This window comes from Pelobates fuscus, chromosome 7 (assembly GCF_036172605.1).
Source record: "Pelobates fuscus isolate aPelFus1 chromosome 7, aPelFus1.pri, whole genome shotgun sequence".
Lineage (NCBI taxonomy): Eukaryota > Metazoa > Chordata > Amphibia > Anura > Pelobatidae > Pelobates > Pelobates fuscus.
Window position 1 is genome coordinate 111877001 of NC_086323.1, and position 19772 is coordinate 111896772.

General features: G+C 40.6%; 1 protein-coding gene across 1 annotated transcript in view; it reads left to right on the forward strand.

Moving 5' to 3' along the window:
* Positions 1–10502: 10502 nt before the first annotated feature.
* The window catches only part of SGSM3 (small G protein signaling modulator 3), an 80953-nt gene continuing 71683 nt past the window's right edge, over positions 10503–19772 (forward strand). Inside the window, exon 1 of the mRNA XM_063426403.1 lies at positions 10503–10616. The gene's annotated coding sequence lies outside the window, so the exon portion shown is untranslated. The remainder of the gene's footprint in view (positions 10617–19772) is intronic.

A 19772-nucleotide genomic window follows, 5' to 3' on the forward strand; every position in this document is an offset into this window, starting at 1 on the left:
ATTTTGTTTTCTGAAGTCATGCCTTCCGCTCTTACAGAAAAAATAAAAAAATCCCTACAAACACGTGACTTTGGTACTCCCGAAGAGTACAATGGTTTGATGTCCAAGTTCTGAACTAGAAGTAGTCCTATGGTTTCTTTTGAAATATGTCACAGGATATATGTGTAAAAGAATAAGTATTACCCACGTTGTAGTATAAATAATTTTAATTTAAAATAGCATTGGTTCTTGAATTCTAATGTTCATAGTAAATGGGTACATTTTCCCCATACATGTAAATGGTTGCTCTAACCCTATCAAACGTATTTTTCTTTTTTTTACTTAAAATGAAGCCTGTGATTGGACCATTTTATTTTCACCTGCTCAGAAGGCATGCATGTGCTCTGAGCCTGCAAAAGGAGGGAGGATTTAAAAATATAGACAAAGCGCAAACAATTATTAGAAATTACAATATGTGGTACAACTCAATGCTGCTCGACACATGAAAGCTGCTTCCTATTTCACCTTGAAAAAACGAGATTGGAGTAGAACGTGTCAGCGCTTCATGAAAATCTATCCTTAATTAAAAAAAGCAAAAGTTATTAAATAAAGCTACAGGTTGTTGTGGGTATAGTGCAGATGAATCTCCACAATGATGAGTATTTTGTAGTGGAATCAAGGATTTCGGCAATGGCAAGAGGGAACTCGTGTGGAAACACTGCACATACTGACTCCGAAAACCATGACCACTTCAAATCACTGACGTGGTTGGCGTAACCCTTTAAATTACGTTATTGTCCTATTCCCTTTCAGAGTCATTCATGTGTACACTTTGTACATTATTTTTTTATTTTCATGAATTATATGGCTACATCTAAGTCCTGTCCAAAGCACACTTCAGAATCTCTATTTTAATTTTTCTCTTTCCAAATCATCATAACTCACTGTAAGTCCTGCATATCTGTTTAGCATCAGCAAGTAAATCTATAATCAAACAACATTTCTTGTTTGTTTTATTATAGATTTAGGAACCAACCGCATTTTTTAAAAATGCGTCGGGCACATTACTGTATGATGGTAAGTCATAACATGTGGTACAATTTTCCCATTATTTTATAACAGAACAAACTGTGCATATAACTCTGAACAAAATGTGCAGGTATACTTGATCAATAGTGATATATCAAATACAAAGTCTAAATAGTGTGTATAGCTGATGACTGCTTCCACACTGATAACTGCTTCTGTCTGCTCTTTATGTCTCAATTTCCGTGCCACACAGGTCAGGCACATGTGCACATTGGTATTTCCTCCTGATGACGTCTCAAGTAGTGGTGCCCAGGGGAGCTGTACATGCATGTGCTGCCATGGGTGGAACGCAGATTAACTTTATGATCTTTGTGGAGTCAAAAACCATGAAGGCATGCAGTGTCCTTTGTGAATTGAGGAATCCGCTCTAGTGGCTGCCTGGAAGACTGCTACTAGAGGCTATCTCAGCCCTACAATGTAAATATGGCGGTTTCTCTAAAACTGCAAAGTTTTACATTGCAGGGTTAAGGAGATCTGGGCACTGCATCCAGACTACTTAAATGAGATGAAGTGGTCTGGGTGCCTATAATGTCCCTTAAAATATCTGTTTATTAGTGAGCCGAGTCTGACAGCTGACCAGACCAAACGTATTCAGCGAGAGCTCCCGTGTCTGGCAACTACTTGAATTGAGCTAAAGGCACAAAGCGATAATCGAGACCAGGGACCACTGCTGCACACGGCGGTACATCACACAAGCACCCCCGATTCTGGGCAGTCCGGCCCAAGGCTTGCGGCCTACACTTAAAGGAGCCAGGGTGAGACGGCCAATCCCCTGGTTCTCTGATAAAAGCGGAGACCCTTGATCCGTGCCTCCTGCCCCCTTTGGACCGGGGGGGGGGCTATCCCGGTTCCCACTGTTGGTCACCACTTCTCACCAAGCTGCAATGTCTTCTACAGTGAGCCCACCTGGGCCGAGAGCCGCCAGAGACTCACCCTGTAAGCATCATCCATGGAGACAGAAGATCCAACGCCGCATGCGGCGAACACCCCGGAGATCCTGCTGCAACCTGCAAGGGAAGGACTTGGACTCAGCTATGGGCACCTGAGTCAGTGGTATAGCGATGCAGGTACTCGCCACAGCCCGGGGCATGAGGGTTGCCAGATTTTCTCTTCCCGCTCCCCCCCACCCCCCTGCGTACTGACCCTTAGCCACACCGCAAGTTCCCAAGCCTAGGAGTGGGCTGATGCTGAACTTTGTCCTCCGGAACAAGGACTTGACTCAAACTGCTTGACCACAGCTTCAAACCCTTCACTCTAATGTCTTGATTTTAGCTTGACTCTCGTTCCCATGTCTCATGTTTTAACCATGTATTCTATTTATTATATTGGTTTACCGGGGAGAAGGCTTACCAGAGCTTTACCATGGCGCCCATCCGCCAATAGTGTGCCCACTGTCATGACTCATGCCCTCCACATTTACTTGATTACCCCAGGCATCGTAGTTATGCCTACCCCAGCATGCCCACTACCGGGGAAGGTGTGGGGCCGCATTGTTTACCCTCACAAGCTGCCCAGCCCAACATTCTGTAACCTCACTGCTGTCACACAGCCATAATACCTTCCTGGCTCCCCTAGATGCAGCAGGTGGCTCTAAACTTGGGCAGCTTCACCGTTATCTTCAGTAAGTTTAAGTTAACGTTAAAGGGACACTATAGTCACCTGAACAACTTTAGCTTAATGAAGCAGTTTTGGTGTATAGAACATGCCCCATGCAGTCTCACTGCTCAATCCTCTGCCATTTAGGAGTTAAATCTCTTTGTTTATAAAACCTAGTCACACATCCCTGCATGTGACTTGCACAGCCTTCCATAAACACTTCCTGTAAAGAGAGCCCTATTTAGATTTAGGCTTTCTTTATTGCAAGTTCTGTTTAATTAAGATTTTCTTATCCCCTGCTATGTTAATAGCTTGCTAGACCCTACAAGAGCCTCCTGTATGCGATTAAAGTCCAATTTAGAGATTGAGATACAATTATTTAAGGTAAATTACATCTGTTTGAAAGTGAAACCAGTTTTTTTTTTCATGCAGGCTCTGTCAATCATAGCCAGGGGAGGTGTGGCTAGGGCTGCATAAACAGAAACAAAGTGATTTAACTCCTAAATGACAGTAAATTGAGCAGTGAAATTGCAGGGGAATGATCTATACACTAAAAGTGCTTTATTTAGCTAAAGTAATTTAGGTGACTATAGTGTTCCTTTAAGGCTGCTATTCGGGTTTCTCATGATAAGTGACTACAGTAGGCATACACAATATTTTAGCCTACTTCAGATTACCCCACTAAAGTCTACCCTTACATACTACTGTGATTGGTAGCTATCTCATGCTTGGCTACTTTAGAATATTTAAGCGTGTTATAGCGTGCTACATTATATTTAAAAATGTGCATGTCTTCTCTAGAGCTCCTGATGTTACGCACGACGATATACTTGAGGATTGCTGTTGGGGCACCCCGAGCTTGTATTTATTATTATTCTGCACAAAAAACAAAACAAAAAAACACAATCTGTTTATTAAAAAAAAATAAAAAAATGAAATAAACATAGCATATGTTATTAATTACAGGCTAATTGTCAGTCTTCCCATTTGGTCTACGTCAGGGCTGCCCTACTTTTATAGCACTGTGCCATATGTCAATTTTAGGCATAGTCATTCATGCTTTATTTAACACCAATAAGGACATTAAACATTTTAGGCAATTATAATTTATGTTTATAACACTAATAAAAATGCTTTTAAACAAATTCCTAAACTCTTTTTCTAACTTGCAGGACAAATTATTATTTTTTTTTTATTTTTAATTCTTTATTTTTGTAGTGCATGAAAGTATAACAAGAGGGCTCGTCATGCCCCAACAGCATTGACAAGTATATAATCAGACATTTGTTAACAGTTGGTCAGCATGAGGAAAGATCGGCACAATTTTTATATAACATAAACAGATTTAGCGTTCCTGTCTAAGCGATCTATGCATAACATGCTTGTTGGCAGGAACTTTTCTAAAAATGCTTGAGAATTACTAAACTAAAAAGTTACCGTAGTAAGATAATGATAAATTCAAACAGGCTCATATCTAAGCAGGTTAGGTACACAAAATGCTATGATGCTCGGTAAGTTAAGCTAGTGAATCCACACTATACACGTATGTTGTGTCACGTTTTTAAGCTTTCAAGATATGAGAGTAGTCGATTGAGATGTATTGGTTAAGCATATGATTGAAGACAACATCGCTGGTCTGTCAATTCAGTCAGCTTGTGGCGTCTTAAAATAGTATACAGTTTGTGTGGTGTAGACTTAGATTAGTCGCTATATATAAGTAAGTTATGTATGCGCGGCATAGGCTAGGGTACCATTTTTAAAATAAAAGTTACAGTTACAGGCGAGAACAAAGCAAAACATTGTGTGGTAAAGGGAAGCAGCACAAACATATGGTGTGGCACAAGAACATGCTATGACACGATATTAGTATTGAAGGAAAAAACTGTACCATCCATGTTTGGTGTAGTGGTTGTTTTTTCCGGGCCAAATAAAGTAAGATAACTAAATCTCACGTGTGCTACGAGGACGATTGTGGGTTGTTATCTAGGGGTATGTTACAGAGGGGTATCTCTACTCTAGTGGCAGGAGTTGGAGAGGCTTGTTTAGGTGTGGGAGAGATTAAGCTACCAACAAAACGTACTAGTCGCCATGCTTGTGAGATTTTGTGAATGGGATACTATTATAATGTAATCAGGCGAACTGTGCCACTGGGGCCTACCTCGTATTTTTAAGTATATATATGTTTGTCAGGCTTTAGTTCCACTGGGAATAAGTAAAAAACAATAAAAAGAGTAAACTTGAGAACATATCATGCAGAAAGAAAATAGTAATACTGCATAAAAACAGGCATTATAAACATGCATAGTGAAGTCTCTAGCTTAGTAGGGACTTTACTGATCAATGATCTGTGTCCAGTCAGCCAATTCCCAAGTCTGGGAAGCAGAAACCCTGAAAGTGGGGGTTCAGTGAGGCGGCATGCAAGACTTCCCTGGGTGTGAGTCCCTCTCCGGCTTGTTTTCTCTGCATGATCTTCTGTGCTGTGGCGTGGTATTTTGCTGTAGCCTCGGGTTGCACGTGTTTCAGTGAGGCTGTCTCCTGTGTAGCGGCACGGCGTTCAGCCACTGCCTGGGAGAGAAGAGCTGTGTCACGCTGGTCCAAGGGTCTTTGCTGAGGTGAGTCGCTGGAGTTTAGGGGTTGCTTGGTGTCCCGGCTCCTGTGTGGGTGGGAGCGGGTGCGTGCGCCCAGGTTGCTTGGTTTGGTTTCCCGCCGTGGCGGGTTTTGGTGCCTGCGTGGTCGGGTGATCGCTTTGAATGCCTCAAGTGAGAGCCCATAATGGCGTCGGCGGGTTGGAGGGCGGATCCACGAGGCCACCACTCACGCTGCTCGATTGTAGGGAATTCCCCGATCACACAGTGCTGAGCAGAGGGCCAGACAGCGTCTGTCGAGGGCTTCCAGGAGGTGAGTGGCTGAATGGGTGCCTGTGTTCTGTCCCTTTGGTCTCTGTGGAGCGGCCATCTTGAGTGTGCCTTAGCAGTTCAGTACCACTGCAGGCTCTGCAGCCCGTCTGCTAACTCGTTCCGCCTGTTTAATGGGGGACCGAGATAACCCCCATCGGTCCGGGGGGGTGGGGTGGAGGGGTAATGGTAGATCAGCAAATCCGGTGGGGGGGGGGGTATCTGGTGCCGGAGAGGCCGCCTCTCCCCAGCTCCAACACCAGTAGGCCGCACCCGGCGTCTCGCTCCCCTGACTCCGACGGGCTCCAGAGAGGTATCTCTCGATTCAGGAGTGCACCCCCGACATGGGTAGTGCACCCCTATGAGTCTTTGGGCTATATAGCCGTCGATTATGCCCGTTATTCTGCTCGCCTAGCAGGAGCTCTTGTCCCCCACGTCTAGACAGCTATGCGGTCAGGCTCCGCCCCCCCTTGCAGGACAAATTTAACCTTTCTCCTCTGGAAATATTAAGATATATAGGGTTAAAAAATGTTCTTTCTTCAAATTTGCCTTTACAACCAGATGTAATAGATGTATTACACAATAATCAATTTAATTCACAATTAATTGCTACAATTAGCAAAACTTTGGATAAGGATAATATTTCAAATCAGATTGCTCCTTTTTTGTCCCATTACAAACTTGGTATTATGCCTGGCATTCTACTAGGAAGACCATGCATTGTATCAACCTACACAAACAGAACAGAATTTCAAGCTGACACAAAGATGGTATATGGTCCCTGCACACCTTGCAAAATTTCGTTTCAACTTCGATGGCGATGTAAAAAACAATCTGGACTGGCACACAAATCCATATCTGGTGTGAATGCCCAAATCTGGCCCCCATCAAAAAGCTATAGAAGAACATCTGCTAACTATCATCTCAGTAGAACATATCTTAACTGTAAAAGGCTTTTTATTCTACGTCGACCTACCCGTTACGTGCAGACACAACAAATACCTTTGTAGGAAGTATTACTTTACAGAGAGGGTAGTGGATGCATGGAATTGCCTTCCAGCTGAAGTAGAAGAGGTTAACAAAATGTGGGAGTTTAAGCATGCGTGGGATAGGCATAAGGCTATCCTAGCTAAAAGATAAGGTCAGGGACTAATTAAAGTATTTTAGAAAATTGGGCTGAATGGTTCTCATCTATCGTCACATTCTATGTTTCAATGTATTAATGTCTTTGCAGCAGTTAAAATGTGGCAAGCCAGATATTGGAGAAACAAATCTATCCCAACATAGGATGAATTAAAAACCCAAACAAATTTTCAATGAGATGCAGAAAAAATGTTCTATGATAAAGAATTAAAGGCATTATATATATATATATATATATATATATATATATAAAATAAAATTTGGGACCCATAGATTTATTACTATAGACCCAACATTACCCTGTGAATGAATTTAAACATATAAAGTTCCTTCCCCTTGTTGGCCATCCTTAATATCTGTTTTTGACATTTATACATTTTCTTTTCTTCATCTTTCTTCGCTAATGTCTAAAATCCGTCCGAAGTATGTTGTTTAATCCGTCCGAAGTATGTTGTTTTCTTAATCTTCTATGTCTATCTAAATATATCCCGCAGTATGTGTTTGTCTTTTAAAATCCCTTATTAATACCTGTGGGATATCTGAAGTATTGTTGTTCTATATATATATATATATATATATATATATATATATATATATATATATGAATGTTTTTTTATGCTCACATTAATGTGTGGTTTTATGTTTGTCCTCATATATATAGAAAATTAATAAAGATGAAATTTGGGGGAAAATGGTTTTAAACAAATGGTAAGTTAATAGAAAGGCTTAGAACTTTAACCTAGAATTCGTGCGATACTCCAAGAGCGCATGTTTGACATCACAACACAAATACACCCCTCAAAAATGTTTGTGAGGGGTGTAAAAAAACAACTTTCCTTCTTGCAGGGTTACTCGTTTTTCAGCTGCCATTTTTGTAATTGGACCTAGGACTCAGTGGTTCAGGAGAAAGCAACTGGGTCTAGTCCAAGGGTAGGAAACTCTCTGTGCTCCAGATGTACTACATCTCCTGTAATGCTGGCAAAGCATCAGGGGACATGTCCACAACATCTTGAGTGCCGAAGGTTACCTACCCTGGGTCTATTTCCTTACTATACAACTAGGGAGTAGTGTGCTAATATACTGAGCAATTGGCTGCCGTCTGGGGTGTACAGAGCCTTCAGGCAAATTAGTCATGGCGGTCTGTGTTTCTTGCTGCGATTGAGTAGTCATAGTTGTGCAGAGGATTGTCCCAACTGGTCCACAACAATAGGGGGCTTTGCCACCAGTGTAGGCACTGTGCTTAGGGATATTTTTGCCAACTACAAACTACTGCTGTGGGGCCAGACACAAATTCAAGAGGATGGGAGATGGGAAAAGTTAGACAAGTACGTTTAGCCATTTTAGCGTATTAACCCCTTAAGGACCAAACTTCTGGAATAAAAGGGAATCATGACATGTAACACATGTCATGTGTCCTTAAGGGGTTAAAGGGACACTATAGCCACCAAAAGAACTTTAGCTAAATAAAGCTGTTTGGTGTGTAGATCATGCCCCTTCAGTCTCACTGCTCATATATCTGCCAATAGGGAGTTTGTTTAAGTCACTTTGTTTATACAGCTCTAGTCACACCTCCCTGCATGTGACTTGCGCAGCCTTCCTAAACACTTCCTATAAAGAGATATCTAATGTTTATACTTCCTTTATTGCACAGTTTATTTCATTTAGAATTTCTTATTTCATGCTCTGTTGATAACCTTCTAGACCCTGTGCAGGAGCTTCATGTGTGTGATTGAAACTCAATTTGCAATACAGAAGATAAAAACATCTAAAGTAAGTTACATATGATTGAAAATTAAATATTGTTTTTTTTTAGCAAACTGTGTAATTCACAGCCAGGGGAGGTGTGGCTAGGGCTGCATGAACAAAAACAAAAGTGATTTAACGTGGATGGCAGAGTAACGCAGTTTCATGGAGTTTGACTCTGTGAAACTACGCTGGACGTCCTCACACTTTGCATGAGGACATCCAACGTGCTTAAAACCCCCCTATGAAAGGATTGATTGAATGCTTTCCTATGGGGAAGGTCAAAGGCACTCACAGCTTGCCACGCATGTGCCTTAGGTTCCCCCTATTGGCTGATGTCAGAGGAGCGCAACTCAGAGCAGAGGGACATCAGTGCTGGAATCAGATAAGTGTTTAATGGGATTTTTTTTTTATCTCTTTACATGGCCGGGGGATTCTTTGTATCCTTAACACTATAGTGTTCATTTAAGCTAAAGTTGTTTTGATTCCTATATTATCTGTTTAAAGGGATACTGTAGTACCAGTAATACAAAGCACTCCTGGCACTACCGATCCCTCTTCCTCCCCGCTCCTTCACGCCCAACTCAGTAAATAAAGCTTTAAAAACCTTTTATTTACTTACCTTATCCCAGCACCGAGGGTAGTCTAAGCTACGCATCCTCTTCAGTCCCGCAATGAGCGGGGTCTATGCACATGCGCGGCAAATGCCGTGCGCGCATTAGACTTCCACATAGGATTCAATGCTTTCCTATGGGGAAAAATCTGACACTGGAGGTCCTCATGTCCGATAACGGACCAAAAGTCTGTTACGATTACGGAAGTGACCCCCAGTGGTTGTCTGGTAGATAGCCACAGAAGGCAGACTTAGTGCTGCAATGTAAACATTGCAGTTTCTCTGGAACTGCAATGTTTATCATTGCAGCACTCGGTGCAAAAGGGTCACAGCACCCAGACAACTTTAATTAGCTGAAGTGGTCTGGGTGCCTACAGTGTCCCTTTAAGTCCTGTATTCAATCCACACCTCATTGGTTCTCTACACCCCTGTGTTTACACATACAGGTACTACACACATTCATATTTACACTATATACACAGTATTGTCACTTTTCCATTCCTCATTTCTGTAGACTTTGTGTTTTTTTTTTCCAAGGCCTGTTGATCTCTGACAAAACGTCTACAACTTAGACATAGTAATGTGCATGAGCAGTTATAAACATGTTGCTAGCAATCTGGCTGCTATCAGTCATAGCGGGAGGAGTTCCGTAACAAAAGACCAATACACCCCCTGCTGTTTCCCCTCTCCCTCCCACCCCCTATCCCAAGTTGATGAAGGGGTTAAAACCCCTTCAGAGACTTACCTGTATCCAGTGCCGATGTCCCTCGGCACTGGGTCAGGGTACACCCACGCTCCTCCCTGGCGGGGGAGACCTATTGAGCATGCGCGGCCGGCGGCAGGGGAGACCTAATGCGCATGCGCAGCAATGCCGCACATGCGCATTAGATCTCCCCATAGGAAAGCATTGAATAATGTTTTCAATGCTTACCTATGGGGATTTCAGTGACGACATTATAACACACTTTTTGTGTTCCATGAACACAGAAGTGTCCTCTAGTGGCTGTCTAGTAGACAGCAACAAGAGGACGACTTAACCCTTCAAGGTAAATATTGCAGTTTATGAAAACTGCAATAATTACACTTGCAGGGTTAAGGGTAGTGGGAGTTGGCACCCAGACCATTACAATGGGCAGAAGTGGTCTGGGTGCCTAGAGTGTCCCTTTAAAGACTCAAATACATGTATCTTATTGCTTTTTCAGAACCACTTCAGATTTAAAAATAAAAAATAAAAAAGGTGTGTGTGTGTGTGTGTGGAGTTATTATTTATTAAAAATAAACAACTGCTATCCAATATAGGCAACATTATCTTATTTATAGGGCCCTGTCATTAACAGCAATGGACTCCATTTCCCGTCATGCTCTGCCTGCGCGCACGCGCAGTGTCTCCCGTCGGCGCTGATGTCGGTCCCTCGCTGGCAGGTGCTTGCCGCGCATGCGCAGTGATGACGCACGGAGAGTCTGGAGATACTGGGGACCGCCGCTCAGTGCCAGGAGAGAGCGAGAGGGAGAGCGCGAGCCGGGCATCGAGAGACAGCGACCGGGAGACACCTGCCCAGGTAGGTACCGCTCCCCGAGCTCACACAGGAGGAGGGGTGGGTGAGTGGGAGGATGACGCTGCCAGGGTCACTGAGCTACAATAAGAGATGCCCGGATTAAAGCCTGCAATGCCAGCATCCCTCCTACTCCATCACCGCTCTATTTACTAAACTGCGAATTGTGACCGTATAGAATATCCACCTGCAGAATACTGGCAGAATGTGTGCTAATTGATATTAATTAATATAACTTCCCATTAATCCGTGCTGGGCTATTGTGCATACTTACATTGTCATATTAAAATAAAATAACCTGTCACCATCACTATAATAGGATAATGTCTACCTATCAGCATAGTGCTCGCCCCCTCCTCCTCCTCCTTTAGTTTTTTTGTCATTTGGATTTTAATTCAGTAGAATTCGGTGTTTAGTGAATAAGCCTTTTATCATTTAATTCCCTAGCCTTCCTTGCACGAGCATGGTGGGGGAATCTAAGACATTATCCAATGGGGTGGACACAGGATAGATTATCTGCTGTTGGAGAACCACAACTCCCATGATGGTTTGCCAGCCATAAGGGTGATAAAACAAATATTGGGAGTTGTAGTTCCACAACTGCTGGAGGGGTCTGTCCTAATGGAACCATGGGTAATTAATAGATTTCTGTGTGAAGTAAATATATGGAGACTGCCCTCATCCTTCTGTATATTAAGTGGTTAAATTGCTGCAAAAAACTACAAATTCTCTGCACAGGTGGATTATTGGGGATCTACTAAGGGGCAGCATGAATAGACAGAGGGAGCCATTGAGTTAGGAAAATGCAATGCTGATCGCAGAGTAATTAAGGTGTGTGCTTGTAATGAGGTTGTGTACAGGGTGAGAGACAGTTGTGACAATACTGCTCTTTTATTTGTGAATTCTTAAAAAAGGCTGCATCAGGGAGCCAATGATTTACACCCTTTGAGAAACAAGGGCATGTCTTCGTCTTGGATTTTATTTATTTGGCATTAAGGAGTTAATTTCATACTGGCTTGCAGTAAACATGCTTAATAAAGATCCCTAGAATAAATCAAGTACCATGGGGGAAAGGTATCAAGGTCACACCGTTGTCATTTAAAGGGCAAAGTGCAGAGAAAGGAGGGGGGAAAAAACAACAACAACAACAACAATAATATTGTATTGGTTCCCATGGCGATTGCTGCTTATTTAGTAATATGCCCCAGAATTGCTCCTGCTTTTATAGATCTACCTTTATATGACTTGGAGCATGACCGGCACAGACAAATGATAAATGGAGATGATCTGTTGCTATATCGTTATTATTTTATATGTTGCAGCTATGGTTAGAGTATTACCCATTGTCATCATCTGCTCTCAGTTCATTTGTATTGTGCAAGTTCAGTTTAGGCATCCTTTTGTCTTGTGAAATAGAAAATGGCTTTTGTGTATGGTTTAGTTTACAAATTAAGAGTGGGTGTGTATATTTAAATACTCTTATGAGTGGCTACATGATATAGGGCAGGGGTGTCCAAATGGTAGATCCCCAGATGTTGTAGAACTACAGCTCCCATGATGCTTTACGTGCCTTTAAAACACCTCTGGAATTACAAAGCATCACGGAAGCCGTAGTTTTCAAATATATGGGGATCTACCTTTTGGGCATCCCTAATATAGGTGTAAATAATATAAGTGGACAGAAATTGTAGGACTGAGTACAGGGCAGAGGTGGACAAACCCCAGCTGTTGTACAACTACTATTCCCATGATGCTGGGATGCACTATGGGAATTGTATTTCTTGTACAGCTGGATATCTTTTGTTTTCTCCTTTTCTCCATGTAATAATAATTTACGTAGGCACAGATTGCGCTGTCTAGATGTGTATTTAAACATGCCTTTTAAAGACAGATGGAGATGCATTGTCTAGCAAACCCTAGAGACAGCGGAACTTTTTTTCCAGTAATTTACTAGCACAGTGTCCAGACCCCGGCTAGTAATTGAGGCGTTAATAGGACCTCTGCCGTGACGTGCGATGTAGGAGCAGTCTGCTCTTGATGTGCGACTGAGAGTGACTCATATTTTAATCATTATGACCATGGTCTGTTTAACCCCCTTCAATGCCAGAGAGCCACTCTATTGCAAGTAACTGAGCGTGATACAGCTAAATTGTAATCTGGTTTAGTAACCTGAGGCCTCTAAGTGCAAATGGTTTTCTTTCCTTCTGCAATGATATATTTATATTGTATAGTTGTAAGATGGGAGATCTTGATGGACGCATGTCTCTTTTCAGCCGATATAACTATGATATCTGTTAGGACTATTGTGATAACAATATATTTGCCTGCTCTGATCCTCACCGGGTTATTATTCCAATTATGCACTTGAGCATGTTCTTAAACTGGAGACTACTGGCTGTGCCATTGTATGAAAAGTGCTGACTGTTGCACACATTAGGCAATGTTGCATTTTATAAGAAGAATCTTTTTTAAACAGCAATATAGTCACCAGAACCAACACAACCTAATGTAGTGGTTCTGGTGTCTATAGCATGTCCCTGTTGTCCTAGCACTGTAAACACTACCTTTTCAGAGGTAAAAAAAAAAGTCACTCAGACTAGAGGTGCTTCCTATCTCAGACACTGAACTCTCCCTATAGAAATGCATTGATTCAGTGAATCTCTAGGAGTAGAGGTTTATTGGCACTGTTTTGCTGCGCATGCGCAATAACCACCCAATACTTTCCTATGGGAATGCATTGGATTGGCTGAGATCATCAAGACTGATGATCTCAGCCAGCGGGGCGGAGCCAGCTGCAGAGGAGAAAAGGTAAGTAAAATAACCTTTTCACTCCACGGAAAAGATATATGTGAATCTAAATAGCCACTCTAGCACTATAGTGTCAGGAATACATGCTTGTTGGTCATAGGAAACCGGTAGCCATAAACTGGAGCCAAATGCAGAAAGATAAGTCCTGCGCTCACTCCCATCACTGGGCGGCTGCAAATGACTACAGTACACATCAGCCCCAATATATAGTAAAAACCAAAGAAAAACAAGTTACCTGCGCTCTATCCTTAATCCCTATGTATTTTTAAACAAATGGAGTTTTTTTAGTTGCCTCCAGTGGCCATGTGAGGATGAGCCCACCTGCCAACGTCAGACCTAGGGGGGTCTGCCTTGACGTTGGCAGGTGGGCTCATCCTATATATAATGTAACATAAGGATATATTAAATATTTGCTTTGCAGGCTGTTCTAGCATTACTTACTTTCTACACCTCAGTTCAGCACTCTCATTCCCAGAGGATCCGTGGGTACTAAACTGTTGTAACACCCACTGACTTATAAAGCAGGCAAGCTGACTTCACCATATTCCTCCTGCAAGCATGAGAAACGTTTATTGGTGGGAGTAGAACACTGATGGAGAGTAAGAGAAACACCTGGTGGGAGGGTACTTTTGGTCTACAGAGTCTCAGATCTTCTGTGTTGACGGCATACAGAGCTAATGTTGAGGATTGACTGACAGGTTGGGGAAGGGAGCACATTTTTAAAATGCAATACCTGAAAGCATGTTAAATACTAGAAAAACGTATAGATGTTAATTCAAGCCTAGATCGTGCTGGGTGTAAAGGTATATTTTGAAGTGATGACTTTTGCCCAATCCATTGCTTCTCGTGAACATCATTGGTGGTTCTGGCTTACCTTCAAGTGTTAAACACGGAAGGAGTGTCCATGGTGTCAGTCTCCTGGCTCTCCTCCTCTGCATGGGCTGATGAAGACGCTTTCAGTCTTTCACTGACCACCTGTTGTGATGTTTTTACTCTCTATTCGTAATGGGCAGCCATGTTAACTGACACGCTCAGCCTCTGAATGGCCCCCAAGCCAATGCTTCCCTGTTGGCACAGTGTCCGAGAGGAGAGAAGTGGCTTTGTGAATGCTACAAGACATGTTTGAATTACAGGAACCAAAGTTACTACTTTCTGTAAGTTGGTGCTTTCGAAATAAAAACGTTTACTGCTCTATTTGCTGATGCTAAAATTGGTCTGTTTACTCATATGGCGGTGTGAGTCACACTGAAAGCTTTTGGATGTTCACTTAATTTTTGATGTGGCCTTTACATTAGACATTTTCGATCAGTATTTCTTAGAATGTAATAACTGAAGAAATATCATAAGGTGCAAGATTCTGGTATTCACAATGTGAATGTTAGAGGGAGTAAGACAAAGTGAATAACAAAAACAAACTGGAAAAAAGGAATTCACCAAATCCTATAAAAGATAAATAAAATACACCATAAAATATAGTGTGGGTATCCAGGAGCTAAAATAAAATATAAAGAATAGAATTCAGATAGTAAATAGTTAGTGCATACAATCATCCAAAGTAATATGTAACCCTTGATGGAATATCCATAATATAAAATAACAAGTCCAGAATAAAATAGGAGTCCAAAATAATGGGCAAATCTTATGTGAAGTACCTATAGCATAAGTAACCCTGCTTGTGAAAACAACACCGGGCTGATGGTGCTTATGTCTTATCCTAGACTTTTATCATGAAAAGATATAAAAGATGATTCAGATCTATACCAGAGCAAATTAATATAAGGAACTAATTGTTCAAAATAGACTTGCAGTGGTGCCACAGTGTAGGATAAAACAAGTCACTTGATTAATGAAAAATGGATCAATTTATTGATTAAAAAATATGTTCCAAGTAAGAAATAGCGATTAAAAATCAGAGGATAGCAGATAGTCCAGTATATAAGGAGTAAAATAAGCAAGTAAACCTACAGTCCAGACCCTGATGGATGAGGATTGTGTGAGTGAATCTTTCCTCTGTATCCTGGCAGCCGGTGAGGGCGGCGTGCCTGTCACCGTGCGCTATTTTACTCCTTATATACTGGACTATCTGCTATCCTGTGATTTTTATCGCTATTTCTTACTTGGAACATAGTTTTTAATCAATAAATTGATCCATTTTTCATTAATCAAGTGACTGTTTTATCCTACACTGTGGAACCACTGCAAGTCTATTTTGAGCAATTAGTTCCTTATATTAATTTGCTCTGGTATAGATCTGAATCATCTTTTATATCTTTTAATTATAAAAGTCTAGTATAAGACATAAGCACCATCAGCCATGTGTTGTTTTCACAAGCAGGGTTAGGGTTTCTTATGCTATAAGTACTTCACATAAGATTTGCACATTATTTTATTCTGGACTTGTTATGGTATATTATGGATATTCCATCAAGGGTTACATATTAATTTGGATGTTTGTATGCACTAGCTATTTACTATCTCAATTTTATTTTTTGTATTTTATTTTAGCTCCTGGATACCCACACTATATTGTATGGTGTATTTTATTGAAGAAATATCATGCCCACAATTGTAGCACAGCAAATATATTTTACCCGATTGGTATTGAAGGAAAGCTAACCCAGTTGATTAGCAGTGAAGTTATAGTTTGGTAGAATGATATCTGTGATGCAGATTGTTTATTGGCACAGCCATTTAACTACCTGAAGAATTTTGCCTCCATAATTTGTTACATTAGAATGCTCCATCCTATATTTCGGTGAACAATGGATGTGTGTCCTGCATGTATTCGTTAAGACCTTAAAGGGACACTATAGTCACCAGTACAACTACAGCTTAAATAATTTGTTTTGGTGAGTAGAATCATATCCTTCAGGCTTTTTGCTGTAAACACTGTCTATTCAGAGAAAATGCTGTGTTTACATTACATCCTAGTGATAACCACTCCTCAGATGGCTGTTAGAGATCCTTCCTGGGTCATGGCTGCCTAAAATGCATCCAAATATTCAGTGTCTCCTCCCTCTGCATGCAGACACTGAACTTTCCTCATAGAGATTCATTGATTCAATTCACCTCTGTGAGGAGATGCTGATTGGCCAGGGCTGTGTTTGAATCATGCTGGCTCTGCCCCTGATCTGCCTCTTTGTCAGTCTCAGCCAATCCTATGGGGAAGCACTGTGATTGGATCAGGCCACCACTTCTGGTGATGTCAGCAGGCTGCTTGTTTTTTTTTTTTTTTAGGCATGCAGAGTTACAGCTTCTGGCTTGAAAACAATAAGATTTTGCTATATTTATGGAGACATGAGGGGCCCGCAGGGGCTAGATGGTGGTTTTAACACTATCAGGTCAGGAATACATGTTTGTGTTTCTGACCCTATAGTGATCCTTTAATTACAGTAATTAACTAATATGGTTCATTGACTAGAGGCAAAATTAATCTTAAAAATGTGTTAGGTGAAAGCAGTGTATATTTCTTTTTAAAATAACAGCAATGTTCTTGTATTTATTAGTGATCACACTCCAGTATCATTGACGTGAATTTAGGAAGTCTAATTCACTTATGCCCACTTATTATATTATGTTATATTGTTATTAGAGATAAATGAAGAAAAAGAAATTATAGCATATTGCAGCTGGGCACGTATAAGGTTTTAATTCACAGTAATTGTTTTGATTGAAAACAGTAACAGATTTAAAAGTGACGTAAATAGAATTTTTAGGTTGGATGAGTGAAGTAAATTACTGTTTGCTTCTCTGCCAGAACATTGTGATTTTTCAAAGAAAGTCTGCCTTATCACTCCCCATCTTTGCTTTTTTCCTGACATCAATCAGTTAAGTCAGGAAGGAAATTGAGATCTCTCTGTATTCCTGATGACCGCTAGGGTAAATTCACATAGTGGAATATACCGGAAGCTCACAAGGTGCTACTATGTCTCATGGCAAGGCTGCTATGCCATAAACGGTTCTGGCACAGCAAAACCTTGTAGGATATTAAGCCTGAACTCTCAACCTTTAATAAATAGAAAAATAAAATCAAAATCAGAACAATTTAATTATCATAACCGTAAGTGCTCTCAGATTTGATCTATGACTTCTTAACTAAATTTGTAGTTTCTTCCTTTTTAAAAAAAAAAAAAAAAAAAAAACTATGACAAAAATGGAATCAAACTTTTAAAAGTTAAAAAACCTTTAATGGCAATGTGTTATACACAGAGAATATAATCTCAGAAAGGGTCGGGCAACCTTTGATGCTCCTGTTGTTGTGGACTACATCTTTCATCTCCCCTGATGCTGTGTTAGCATTACAAGTATAAAAGCATTATGGGAGATGTGGTCCACAACATCTGGAGTAAAGTAGAAGTTTGGTCAGTTAGCTGGGTATTGTGAAAAACTTGTCTAATTTCTATATATATATATATATATATATATTTTTTTTAAATTCTTTATTTTTGACAGTGCAGTGAGATGTATACACATTTCAAAAGGCATGAATATATATATTACTAGACATACATTCAAGTAAGGTAAAGAGTTATTCATACTGCACTGTTTTTTTTTAAATAAGTCAAGAAGAACATAGTATAGGACAAACGTGTGAGGGTCTATATATATTTTTATTTTCCTCCAGCTGGCCAATGTTGGTCTAAAATGTTCAATTTTGTTGTTTACGGTCCACTCAGTCTTCACTTAACCCCTTAAGGACCAAACGTCTGGAATAAAAGGGAATCATGACATGTCACACATGTCATGTGTCCTTAAGGGGTTAAACCCCATATGTATAGTGTGGGATGAATTGTGAACTGGAAGCTAAAACCAATTGCCTAACATCAGTGTCAGTCTATTAGTATGTTTTGAATAGGAGCAAATCTCAGTAGCATGTTTCCATGTCTAGTGCAAATCCTCTGAACAAATGGGATGAGGACCAACTCCATGTGAATGTTAGTGGGTTAGGAAGAAGATTACTAAGCAGGGTCTCCACTACTGACCGTATAGTACCTACTGATTTTGTTTTGAATTATCTATATGATGTCTAGATTGTTTAACATGTGTTTTATCTCTTAATTGCTAAATAAACCCAACAGTAAAATTCTAAACCACTGCGGCAAATGTTCACGCAGTTGAGCTAATATTAGTAATAAATGTAATTCAAAAGAGCTAAAAAAAAATAAAGATTTAAACCGAACGTTATGACCACTTTACTATTGAAGTGAAGTGGTCATGGTGCAAGGTCTCTATGTACATAGTGTTTTTTAGTAGGAAATGCTGCACATACGTATATATTTTATGCTGCTGCTAGTGTATCTCCACCTCTGACAGCCTCCATTAGACAGCCCAGAACTCTTCTGTTTATATCCCATGCATGCAGGTTCATTTATTAGCTAAGAGCACTTGACCACAACCCTGAGCAAATGAATGAACGGGAAGATCAGAATCCGGCTTCTGCAGATCAACCCCCAGCACACGTGACGTTGGCAGCCCAGAACGGAGCAATGTCAATTCTGTGCATAAATTACGTCTGTTGTCAGTGCAAACCTTCCTTTTTTTTTTTTTTTTTAACATTCTAATTGATAGGGTGAACCTTTCCCCATATTCCCAGTATGGCACATTACACAGGAAAGGTACCCCTTCTCTTAACAAGGTTTTAGTAACCTCTTAATGATTTGTTTGCATTTTACTAAATGTATAAAAATTGGAGAGAATATTTTCCTTTCATCTTCCATTTACGCCACCCTTTACTTCTCTGCATTTACTTTACGTGCTCACTGCTATGCAGAAAAGTGTTTCCTTTACCAGCAGATGGGCGTTGCTTGCAAGTAAATTCTCATTATAAATAGTTTCATGGGTTTGAGTGAATGATATTCATGTGAAGGCAATAAGTTGCATTTAGTATATTCGAGCTGGCTGTGACATTGAGATGTTTTGACTTTGAGTTTTGCAATCTGTGCAAGGCACAAGTTGCCATTCAAGAGGGGGACTCACATTATCAACTCGCTGTGCTCTAATGTAGAGTATTTCAAAACATACATAGCAAAATTGTTAAGTTAACACATCCAGTTATAAAGAGTTTTTTTTAATTCTGTGTCTTTCATATATGAGCAGGTCAGTGAAAGACGGACTAATTTACTAACCAGTGCGGCTAATCCTGGTATAGAATGACACAATTACTCAACCAAAACGTGGGTATACTTAGACCATTGTGTATTATTTGCTAATATTATATTGTGAGCGTCTTGTTGGTTTGACTGACATGGAGCATTGTGCCTGGTTTATACTGACATAGGTAGTGTTTAAAGAACCTGTAGGAAGTCAGGTGACTAATTTTCCTTGCAGAGACCACAAAGGGCTGTTTTACTGATC